An 11176-nucleotide genomic window follows, 5' to 3' on the forward strand; every position below is an offset into this window, starting at 1 on the left:
AACACGGACTTCTGTGAGAAGTCAGTGCAAGGACCTCCAAACTTTACCGTTCAGGTTCGCCCATTACTAATAAAGATACATTTAGAGAACTCACGAATAGCGCAGAACAGAAATAAGATTAATGTTACAAAGTAACTTTCTTCTCATTGTATGACTCACAGAATAGAAAATTGCCAGGTTAAAAAAAAAAGAAACATTTTCAATTCCACAATAAAGGAACACTTATTAGATGTTGCTCCCCCATTCATGACCCTCATTCTCTAGACTGGTCAGAGAGCAGCTATGACGATGGCCCTATTGATTTCAGTAAAAACGGTGTAATGTCGTATTCCCTATGTACTAGTCATGCGGGAGAATTAAATACTTGCTGTCAGTCTCCACCATAGATTAGAGTTAATTGCTGAGGGCCCCAGGAGGGGTATTGTCTGTAATTACTTTATCATCAGGGGAAACTTTTAACAAAATGAGATTGTCTACAGCAAATAACCCCTTTAATTTATATATTCATAAAAAGGTTTGAAGCGCATTTACACAGGTCCACCGACTACTAGATCAGTGGGGGAGGTAGGCTATTGTCAGCTTAATGGGAGAAAAGGGGGAAGCTTAACAAGTATTTGCATCACGTATGTTCATCTAAGTCACATGTTTACCGCATCTATTTCAGATCCTATAAAAGAAATACAAGATGAGCTGCTTTTTTTCTGTTTAAATATGTTATAATATAAGGGAAGCTAGAGAGACTCTATTATAGTCAATGGGATCCGTAGCTGTCTGCCAAGCGACAAATCTTTCACAGCAGTGAATTCTTCTCCTGGATGGCAGAACACAAAGAATTCTTTTGTAGTACAGCTTTACTGGTATTCATTGCCAGATATTCTGTAATCAAAACATACCTGTATCCTTAAAGGGGTTCTCTAGGACGTTAACATTGACAATCTAGGCTGTCTGATCATTTCGGATCTGGGCAATGTTCTGTGAGCTAAATACACCGTCAGCATCTGCACAAAACTTTCTGGTAGTTTGCTACAGTACCTCAGTCTGCTAGTCACAGAACATTTGCGAGACTGGATATAAGTGTATCCGCTTCTCAATAGCAGTCAGGAATAGCATTTATGGGGTTTGTAGTCTCTTGCAGTAAACAAGAATGTCGTCATTCGCTGACCGGTAACTCATCTCCATAATGGTGTCTTTAAAGCTTCATTTAGACATCTGTGTTGGACGCATGTGTTCTATCCATGTTCTTCATAGATACAACACGTACCTATTATAGTCTATGGGACTATTCACAAGTCTTTGTTGTTTTTTTTTGGACTAACCATTAGTCCATGTAGAACTTATGGAGACATGGCCATTTTTAATGTTATCACAGATGAAAAAAGCCAATGCAAGTCTATGGGTCCGTGGAAAACATGTAAAGCACATGGATGGCATTCATGTGCCATCCTAATGCTGTCAGTATTTAACATTGCAAAGGATAGGAGAAGCTTTGTAATTTATTTATTTGTATGTGAAAAACACGGATGACTCTGGGACCCAAAACACTGACCAAACACCAATGACACATGGATCTAAAACACTAATGTTACCGGTACCATTTTTTAAATACGTGAAAAACTGATATCTGAATGAGACCTAAGGCTTTTTGGCTATGTCCATATGTCAATGCACTCAAGGAACATTACTTTGCCTCACTGACCTTAAATGGAAAGTCATTTTAAAGACAAGCAACTTTGCAATTTCTCTTTTAAAAAATCCTCTCCGTTTGCAAGAACAGAAAGATGTTTTGTGTGGAGCTGACAACTTACTAAAGACTATCCGACTTTTCCAGCTTGGAACTCTGTTTCAGTTGATATTATTATTGTGTTTTATTAGAGGTTTGCTTGCTGAGTTTTATTAATGTTCTGCTTGATCGTCAGTTTATGTACACTAATTTTACTTGTAAAGTGTCCAGCATTCCAGTATTCTCATCAGTATCTCAGGAGCCTTAAGCCATTGTTCAAACAGTGACTAATCCCATTATGTGGGTGGGAAAAGTGGATCCCTTGGAGTAGTCACCACAGGGAGTCTCACATACAGACCCAGGTGACGGGTTCGGCTTGAGAAAAAATATCTCCACTAATGCACACTTTGCTTTGAGGGGCTGATCCCAGTGAAGGAGAAAAATAAGCCACATGTTTAGTAAGGAGTTGTGTGGAATGTCATCAAAGGGATAGGATCTAGTCTGAGGACCTGGACCATGGATGGATCGATGGCATACGGAGTAAAGATCGGCTGTCAACTGGGCTGGATAAATGTGCTACAGTTGTGGGATTTGTCATCTGGATTTGCTAAACTTTCTTAAAGCACTGCTGCTACTGGATACCTGTGCTTCTATCACTTTATTTGTCATATGGAGGATCGTGGACTGTGACTACAGACTATAATGGCTGGAGATAAATCTCTGGGCCAATCAAAAGTTGGGGGACAGTGAGTATCACCTGGCACAAAGGCAGTGGAACTACTGCCCCAGGGAGGGGATCTTGTGGACTAAGACAATTGCATTTTGGCCATTTACCTGGAGATGTTGTAAAACTTTGATGTAAGGAATAAAATATTGTTGCATTGTTAACCTGCCTAGGTGATTATTAAAACTCACAACCTTAGATCTTCACATGTTTAATAGTGATAGGTAAGCATGTTCGGCAATGCTTGACACTCGATCAAGCATGGGTGCTCGATCGAATAGCAAGAGTTACCGAGTATTGCGTAGTGCTCGATTGCTTGGATCCCCATATTTGAGAGAGAGAGAATTTTTCCATCCTCTGGAAAAATGCTCGACTTTGCCATTCAGTTCCATTGTGATCGCTACTTGAGTCGAGCACGTCCGAGTGTCTGACGTGCTCGATTCGAGTAATGAACACTCGAGCAATTCAGTGCTTGATCAACACTAATGTTTAATTCTTTTGTGTACAGCTCAATGTGTAAGTTACTGGCCACCCTGCGGTCTCAGGCTAAGTGCCCACGTTGCGGAACTGAAGCATATTTTTTACGCTTCTCCCTGGCGGGAAAATCGCATGCGGATTTTACATGCGGTTTTCCAGCCAGGTAGAAGCGTTTGTGAGGCGTCTTTGCAACGTCTTTGCATGCATTTCCGCATGCGGGTTATCAAGCACTTCTCCAAGTGATTTAAGCATCACTTGGAAAAGTGCTTGACAACTTGTTCACACTATATAAATCCATGCACGCGGCATGGATTTATATAGTGTGACCAAGTAATAGTTAAAAAAAAAAAATCAGAATGGTAAAAAATAAAAAAATAAAGTTTATACTCCCCTTCCGATGCATTCTCTGCCCCGTCCGGAGTCTTGAGCGGCTCACGCTGTTGTTTGCAGGACCTGCGGTGAAGTCATTGAGTCATGTGATGGGTCACATGACTCAATGACGTGGCAGGTCCTTCACACAACAGCGCGACGGAGGGAAAACATCAGAAGATAAGTATAAACTTTATTTTATTCTTTTTTTTACAGGTTCTTTGGTACCCAGGTCTGGATGAGAGTCTCCTCTCATCCAGACTTGGGTACCATCCGCACATTGATTCCGCTGCGCTTCCGCAAAATTAATGAACATGCTGCGGATTTTTGACCGCAGCATATACGCTGCGGAAAAATCCGCAGCATGGGCATTGACATTGTGGAATGCCATTGGGGACCATGGGGTGCGGATATACATGTGTTTTACAAGCGTTTATGCTGCGGAAATTCCGCAGCATATACGCTTGTAATACGCAACGTGGGCACGCAGCCTCAGAGTGGATTGTTACATAGTACAAAAAACTCTATTAAAATAGAGGTAACTAGAATATGTGTAAACATGAAAAAACCTCTAAAATATAATTTTTATTCGGATTCCTTTTAAAACACACCAAAAAACCCCTGTGATATGCAAGTAAGAAGGTTCATGATTATATCAAGATCCGTCCAAAATACCTTAGGGACTATTTAACATTGAGTCAAAAAATAGAAATAACCACACATGGGCCAGTGAAGTCTTAAACATGATAAACATTCATATACAATATAGACTTAAAACTGCCCTATCTTAAAAAGCCTCAACTGATACTGCCTGTCATGGAGGTTGGCACTCTAGTATACGAATCTGGCACCCCCATTCAACGGCGGCTGTCCCTCACTTTCCCTGCTAGACCCTAATAATGTGAGTTATAAACAGGTAATGAGTGACTGCCTACTCTAATACATTTTTCATACTATGCCAATAGATAAATAGAGAATGCAGCATAATGGCAAACTTATCTCATAGTCTGGAAATCACCCCAACGCGTTTCCCCTTCCTGTAGGTTCATCAGGAGGCCAAATGTACAGGACTCCAGAAAATCATGAGTGAAGATGTCGCTCAATGAAGGAAATGGCAGGCTATGCTAGTATGTGCCACGGCTGTATTTAACTATCGTGCTTAATCATAGCCCCGTAAATCTCATACACCTACTTCTGATACCGTCCTCCCCATCCTGTATTGTCTCCTGTCTGCAGATTGAGACTGCGCATGCCCACTACCGCGGACGCTAGAGGTTGCGTCGTCAACGAGCAGAACGCATCGCTTTCTAGACCGGAAATGACGTTTGCGTTCCACAATGACCCGCAAAGGGGGTCGACTAAGTCTGCGCCTGCGTCTCACCGTCACTTCCGGGAACGTCTCCATACTTGCGTTCATGGGTGAGGCGCAGGAGATGAATGATTACTGCGCACGCATCTCCCTGGGGTATCCGCATCAATATTGCGACAATAGAGAAAAAAGACTTCCCTGCCTATAATCATTCCTGGCTTAATAATTATGATAATAGTAACTCCTCATGATCCAATTAAAGGAGAATAGTATCTCTATCAAGTATAATTATATATATATACATAACAAAACTCACTACGGCCCAGGGAAGTTCTAGTCCCTGTGGAGATCATAAAAATAGTAGAAAGGAGAGGAGGAGATAGTAGATTTTTTGATCTACCCAAGGAAATTAAAGATTGATATATGTAGATTTAATATATAGATATTCTTCCCCCAATGGGGAACCTCCAACTTGGAGGTATAGAAAAGACATCCTCTCAGCAGTGTATCCTCATATATCAGGACATGGGTGAAAATAGACCAAACAGGTATCAGGCTAGAAATATACGGGCATAGAGAGAAACGCGCAGTGGGGCTTCTATAGGAAGCATGTATAGGAAAGTTGCTCATTTACACCCTTAGGGGCCACAGATTTTAATCTGAAAATCCATTCAGTTACTTTTCTGAGGATTATCTTATTCAGATCACCCCCCCCCCTTGTTTTTGATCTTATGCGTTCAATCATATTAAATGATATTTCCTTAAGTCGTCCGCCATTTAGCTCATTCATATGACGTGCAATGGGGGAGTCACGCTTATTCCTAATGTCTCCTAAATGCTCACCCACCCGCACTCGTAACTCTCTAGTGGTTTTACCCACATAATCCTTTGGACAAGTACATGTCGCTTTATACACAACCCCTGTCGACCTACAGTTGCCAAAATCTCTCAAAGAAAATTGCATACCAGTGGTTGAGCTGGTGAAGGTTTTACAAACATTCATCCACTCGCACCTACTACAGCTACCACATCTGTAATATCCACAAGGCTTTCTGTCTAGCCAAGTACCAGGTTTAGTTGGTTTCTGATACAGGCTATGTACCAGGCGGCCACCAATAGATTTACCCCTTCTGTATGTAATTCTCGGGACAGGGGGATTAAATCCTTGACATTTGGGTCTGCTAGCAAGACCCCCCAATGTTTCCTCAGAATTCTAGACACCCTCTCTGATTGATTATTAAAGGTGCCTATTATTTTTAGAATGTCCTTCCCCTGGGGTTTATCTTTTTTTGAACTGGCAAGAAGTGACCCTCTACTCCTACCCAAGGCCTCTGAATAGGATCTATCCAGGACTTGGGACGGATATCCCCTTTCATGAAACCTAGTGTATAAATCTGTGGCCTGTTCTCTGAAGGTGCCGATATTACTGCAATTTCTCCTCACACGTAAAAGTTGGCTTTTTGGAATGCCACGCTTTAGAGCCTCAGGATGGTGGCTATCCCACTTCAGAAGGCTATTTGTTGCAGTCGGTTTACGATATGTACATGTACTGATCGATCCATCCTTCTCCTTCCTTATTCTCAAATCAAGGAAGGCTATATTATCAATCTGGCATTCATATGTGAAGCTAAGTCCCAGTCCATTGATATTAATGGTACCAATGAACCGCTTGAACTAAACCTCTGTACCAGACCAAAATACCATCAATATATCTGGCCCAAAGGCCGATGTGTGGATGCCACCATTGATCCTCCTCTCCAAAAATTATTGTTTCCTCCCACGAGCCCAGGAACAGATTGGCATACGTGGGGGCACATGGACTCCGTGCCCCTGAGCTGGTGGAAGTACTTGTCATTAAAGAGAAAGTAGTTGTGAGTGAGGGTAAAGCGTAGCAGGTCCTCTATCAATCTATTATGATCATTGCATTCTACTGCCCTCATTTTCAGGAAGTGTCCCACCGCCTGGATTCCAGCTTCATGAGGGATGTTGCTGTAGAGGACCTCCACATCAATGGAGGCTAGATAGGTAGTTTCCTCCACAGTAACACCCTCCAATTGGGTCAAGAGATGAGATGTATCCCGAACGTAAGATGGCAGAGATACAACAAATGGGCGCAAAACTTTATCAATATAGATGCCAATATTTTGAGACAGAGAGTCAATGCCAGCAACTATGGGGCGGCCCTTTAGCGGATTCACTCCTTTATGGATCTTTGGAAGAGCATAAAAAGTGGGTATCGTTGGTATATCGGGCTTAAGGTCCAAAAATTCATTATTTGAAATTAAACCTTTTTCTTTTGCCCCATCCAGAATAGCAATCAATTTTGAGGTATAAATGCTGGTTGGGTTCCTTGGGAGGACTTCATACGTGTCTTTATTTTTCAATATCATCTGACACAATGTAAGGTATTTAGTATGATCCATCAATACAAGGCTACCTCCCTTATCTGATGCTTTTATTATCAGATGTTTGTTATTTTCCAGTTCCCTCAAAGCTTGTAATTCCTCAGTGGATAAATTGGAACATTGGCCACTATCTCTTGGAATTTTACACAAATCTTGTTCAACCAGATACGTGAAAGTATCAATACTGGTAATCTCATTATTTGGAGGCATCCTTGTACTCCTATTTTTAGGTCCGTAAAGGGCCCTTTCCCCCTTATCCTTGCTTCTTCCCTAGTCCCTTCCTGTAGGAGTCCTGTTAGTGCTCGATAGGCCTCAATGTCGTCATCTGCCAGCCCCAGTTGGTGGCATTGCTCTGTCATGATTATGAAAAAATAATTTCCATTTCAAATTACGTCCAAAGATGTTAATATCCTTGACCCAATCAAAACAGCTGAATGGGTTGGTTGGCACATAGTTTAGCCCTTTTTGGAGAACCAAATATTCTTCTCTTGAAAGTTTATACGAAGTCAGATTAATAATTTGGCCCTTATCCATCAAGGTCTTTTTCTCAGATCGTAATTTAGAGGTGCATAGGTAAGGAGAAAACCCTCCTTGATTGCTGGATCTGGCCAGGTTTAGCGCCCCTGGACCTCTCCTATGCTAGAGGCAAAGCTGTGACTCACCCATGCCGCCATCCCAAAATGTCAATTTTCAAGAACGCACTGCCTCGGCGAGAAAGAAGCGTGGTGTGCTCCTGAAGAATGATATTGAGAAGAACCTTTTATACATAAAATGGCTTCTTTGTGGAAATACTATTTAGGATACTGTAGGTCAATGACAACCAAAATGTCCTTAATAAGGAAATTTGTATGTTTAAAACATTGCATTTCTTTCTTAATGCATAAATTGGTTCCATATTTGCTATATATAATGCAGCTACATTTAAATTTACCAAAATGTACTTATTTTCCTGTGTCCCCAATAGAAACTTCAATGTTTCTATTTATGGTATATCGGTATAAAAAATTAAAATTCAACTCATCTTCTCTGTGACACCATTTATTGACATATCTTCAAAAAACAACATGTCAACTCATGCCATGTAATAATAATTATCTTCTGCCATAAATTTTAAATCATATACAGCTTATGTTCGTCATCTATTGATCCCTAGGTGACACTTGCCAAAAATGCAAGATTTCACCAGCTGACTAATGCATGTTCGCACTTCTGATATCATTACAAACATATATGACCATGCAAAGTCAAAAATCACCAGATGCAGCAGGGACATAACAGGCCATATTAGGAAGACTGTCAGACATTTACACTTATTAATATTATGTTTTCTCCTTGGTAATAATCTTGGAGGATTCTTCTCTCCCGATTTCTACACATACTGATATTTGTGTCACCTAGAATTATTGTTATACTGCCTATCCCCATCCTTTGTATAAATCCTATTAACTTTCAAAGAATTTTGCAGATTTTTCACAGACGTTGGTACTTACAGAGGCACATACACTCATACAGTACAGGCAATGTAGGACTGGGATGCATGGGGCCTACAGCTACAATTGACTCTAGGGGCCACACTACAGCTGCATGCAAAAAGCCTTAGTTAATATTCCAGTTACAGCAAAGTGCCGACTGTAAAATACAGATGGCTCCTGCTCATCTACCGTGCCAATACCATAACTGTGATATACAATTACGTAAGTTTGCATTAAAGGGGTTCACTAGTGAAAACAAGTTATCATCTATCCATTGAATATGTGTTATTGATCGATGGAGATCCAACTATTGATACCCACACCAGTCAGAAGAATGGGGAACTTTTATCCACGATGGGACGTTTATTTCCTTTTTTTTCCCCAAATAGAGCTGCTAGTCAGATGCCCTACTGCCGCTCCATTTATTCTCTATGGGGCTGACGGAAAAAGCCGACTCCATCACTTGGCAGCCACATAAGGAATGAACAGAGCGGCAGTTTAACATTTCACTCCATTCTAATGGGGATAAAAGTTCCCAGTTCTGACAATCAGTATGGGTCCCAAAAGTGGAACCCCCACTGATTAATAAGTTATGACCCCTAGCTAATCTGGTCAAACAAAGCACATATTGGCTTAGAAAATAACCCTTACCCACCTGGCTAAACTTAGAACAGACCCAAAACAACTGTCCCCCCAGGAACTGTTATTTAAACACCTTTTAAAATCTACTTTACACAAACCCTCACACCCTATCTTCCAGCCTTCTATTAGAGCCTGAAAGATTTTGGAAAGCCCAGCAGAGGGACTAAGAAATTTGACCAAATTAAAAATTTCCCACTCTTTAATAGCAACTATTTACAATTTCACTATTCCCGTATCATGGAACAAATCTGGAATTAAACTCAAAGATATTCACAACGGAAATAATTTCTTAACATTCAAAGACCTCAAATCAAAATTCGGCCTATTATCCTCAGAATTCATATTCTTTACCATTTTAAAAGAACATGTCCATAAATTTCTCTCTAACAAATCACTAAAATCTGAAATAATTTGTTCCCTCCTAAGTAACGTCGACCACAGTATTTTTTGGAGTACCAAAAATCTCTATAATTGTTTTAACAAAGACAATACTTTTAATAAAAATATCTACATGTCTAGATGGGAGACCGATCTGAAAATTACATTACATCTTGAACAATGGGAAAGTGGCATCAATTATTCCTACTCCTCAAATATTTCTATGAGGCTACACGAGTTCTTTTTCAAACTTCTAGTTAGATGGTATTACACCCCCTCCAGATTAGCGCACATAAACCCTGAAAATTCTCCATTATGCTGGAGGAACTGCGGTTTTCCTGGCAACCTACTGTAATCCACATCTTTTGAAGCTGCCCAAAAATAAAGAATTCATGGAAACAAACTTCACTTATCATAAATAGACTTCTTGGTAGAATGCTCCTAATTACTCCTCAGATGGCTCTCCTTTCCATAGACCTTGAAGACTTAGGCTATGTGCCCACGAAGCAGAAATGCTCCGGGTTTTTCCTGGTGGCATTAGTGGCTGGAGTGGTGCTTTAAAAAGCAGTCCCATGAATCATGATGGTGATTTTGACCAGTTGGATCACTCTGCAATATGGCTCAGGGTGCATATGTAGCACCAGGTATGTTACCACTATAATGTAAAGTCAGATAAGATTACTTGAATATTCTTTCCACCGTCAAGTATTTGGAATGCTAATTAAATTGCAAGTACAAAAGATAAAGAAAAATACCAAAAGTCAGCCAGGGTAAAGCCACCAGGGATACAGGTCGTGAAAGACTGATGTGTTTTTTCCACTTAACTCCTGTAGTCACACCACTTTCTCTCTGCATTGACAAGGTAGCTGTGAAAGCTGTCAAAAACATAATTAATTTAGGGCGCACAATTCACTTCTTTTTTTGGCATTATTTGCTTAATTTTTCTCCTCCTTTGAAATGAAGCTTTAAAGGGAATAAAAGACCAGGTTTTTGCTAAGAAAAGAATGATATAGGGGCAGAGAATCTGATTCCAGTGATGTATCACTTACTGTGCTTCTTCTTGTTTTCTGAATGCTGAGCTCTGCATGAACCCCCAAACACCACTGATTGGCAGCTTCCTGTGTACACTGTGCATAGGCAGAATGGTGAGGGAGGAGGGGTTACACAGATCTCATGTATATGGAGGAATATCTGGCAGCAGATTTACTAGTCCTCTCCTGATAAAATCACTGATTTATCAGCAGGAGATTATCAAACCTACAACAAGCAGTTCAGTAAGTGACACATTGCTGGAATCAGGGTCTCTGGCTCTACATTATAATGCTCTCCAACCTTGTGACTAATTCCCTTTAATGTTCTGTTTACACTTCGATTTCATATCAAGTTTTAGCTATTTTCACATTATATTTGTGCACTGCATTCAGTACATACGAGGCTCCTCCATTGTGCCAAATGTATCCATAGGGTCCCCTTCACGTGGCATATGATAAGATAGTGCCCTGGTGGTTAGTGGCGTAATTTGAAGCTTCTGGGCCCCAATGCAAAATCTCTTAAGGGGCCCCCAACTAAGACAGGTCTTTAATAGTAATAGTCTTTTCATATAAGGCAAAGGGACCTTTGGGACCCCCTAGTCTCCAGGGCCCGGGTGCAATTGCAACCCCAGCACCTATTATAGTTACA

This window comes from Phyllobates terribilis, unplaced genomic scaffold (genome assembly GCF_046119375.1).
Source record: "Phyllobates terribilis strain yellow unplaced genomic scaffold, ASM4611937v1 Scaffold_7__3_contigs__length_470593459, whole genome shotgun sequence".
Taxonomy (NCBI): domain Eukaryota; kingdom Metazoa; phylum Chordata; class Amphibia; order Anura; family Dendrobatidae; genus Phyllobates; species Phyllobates terribilis.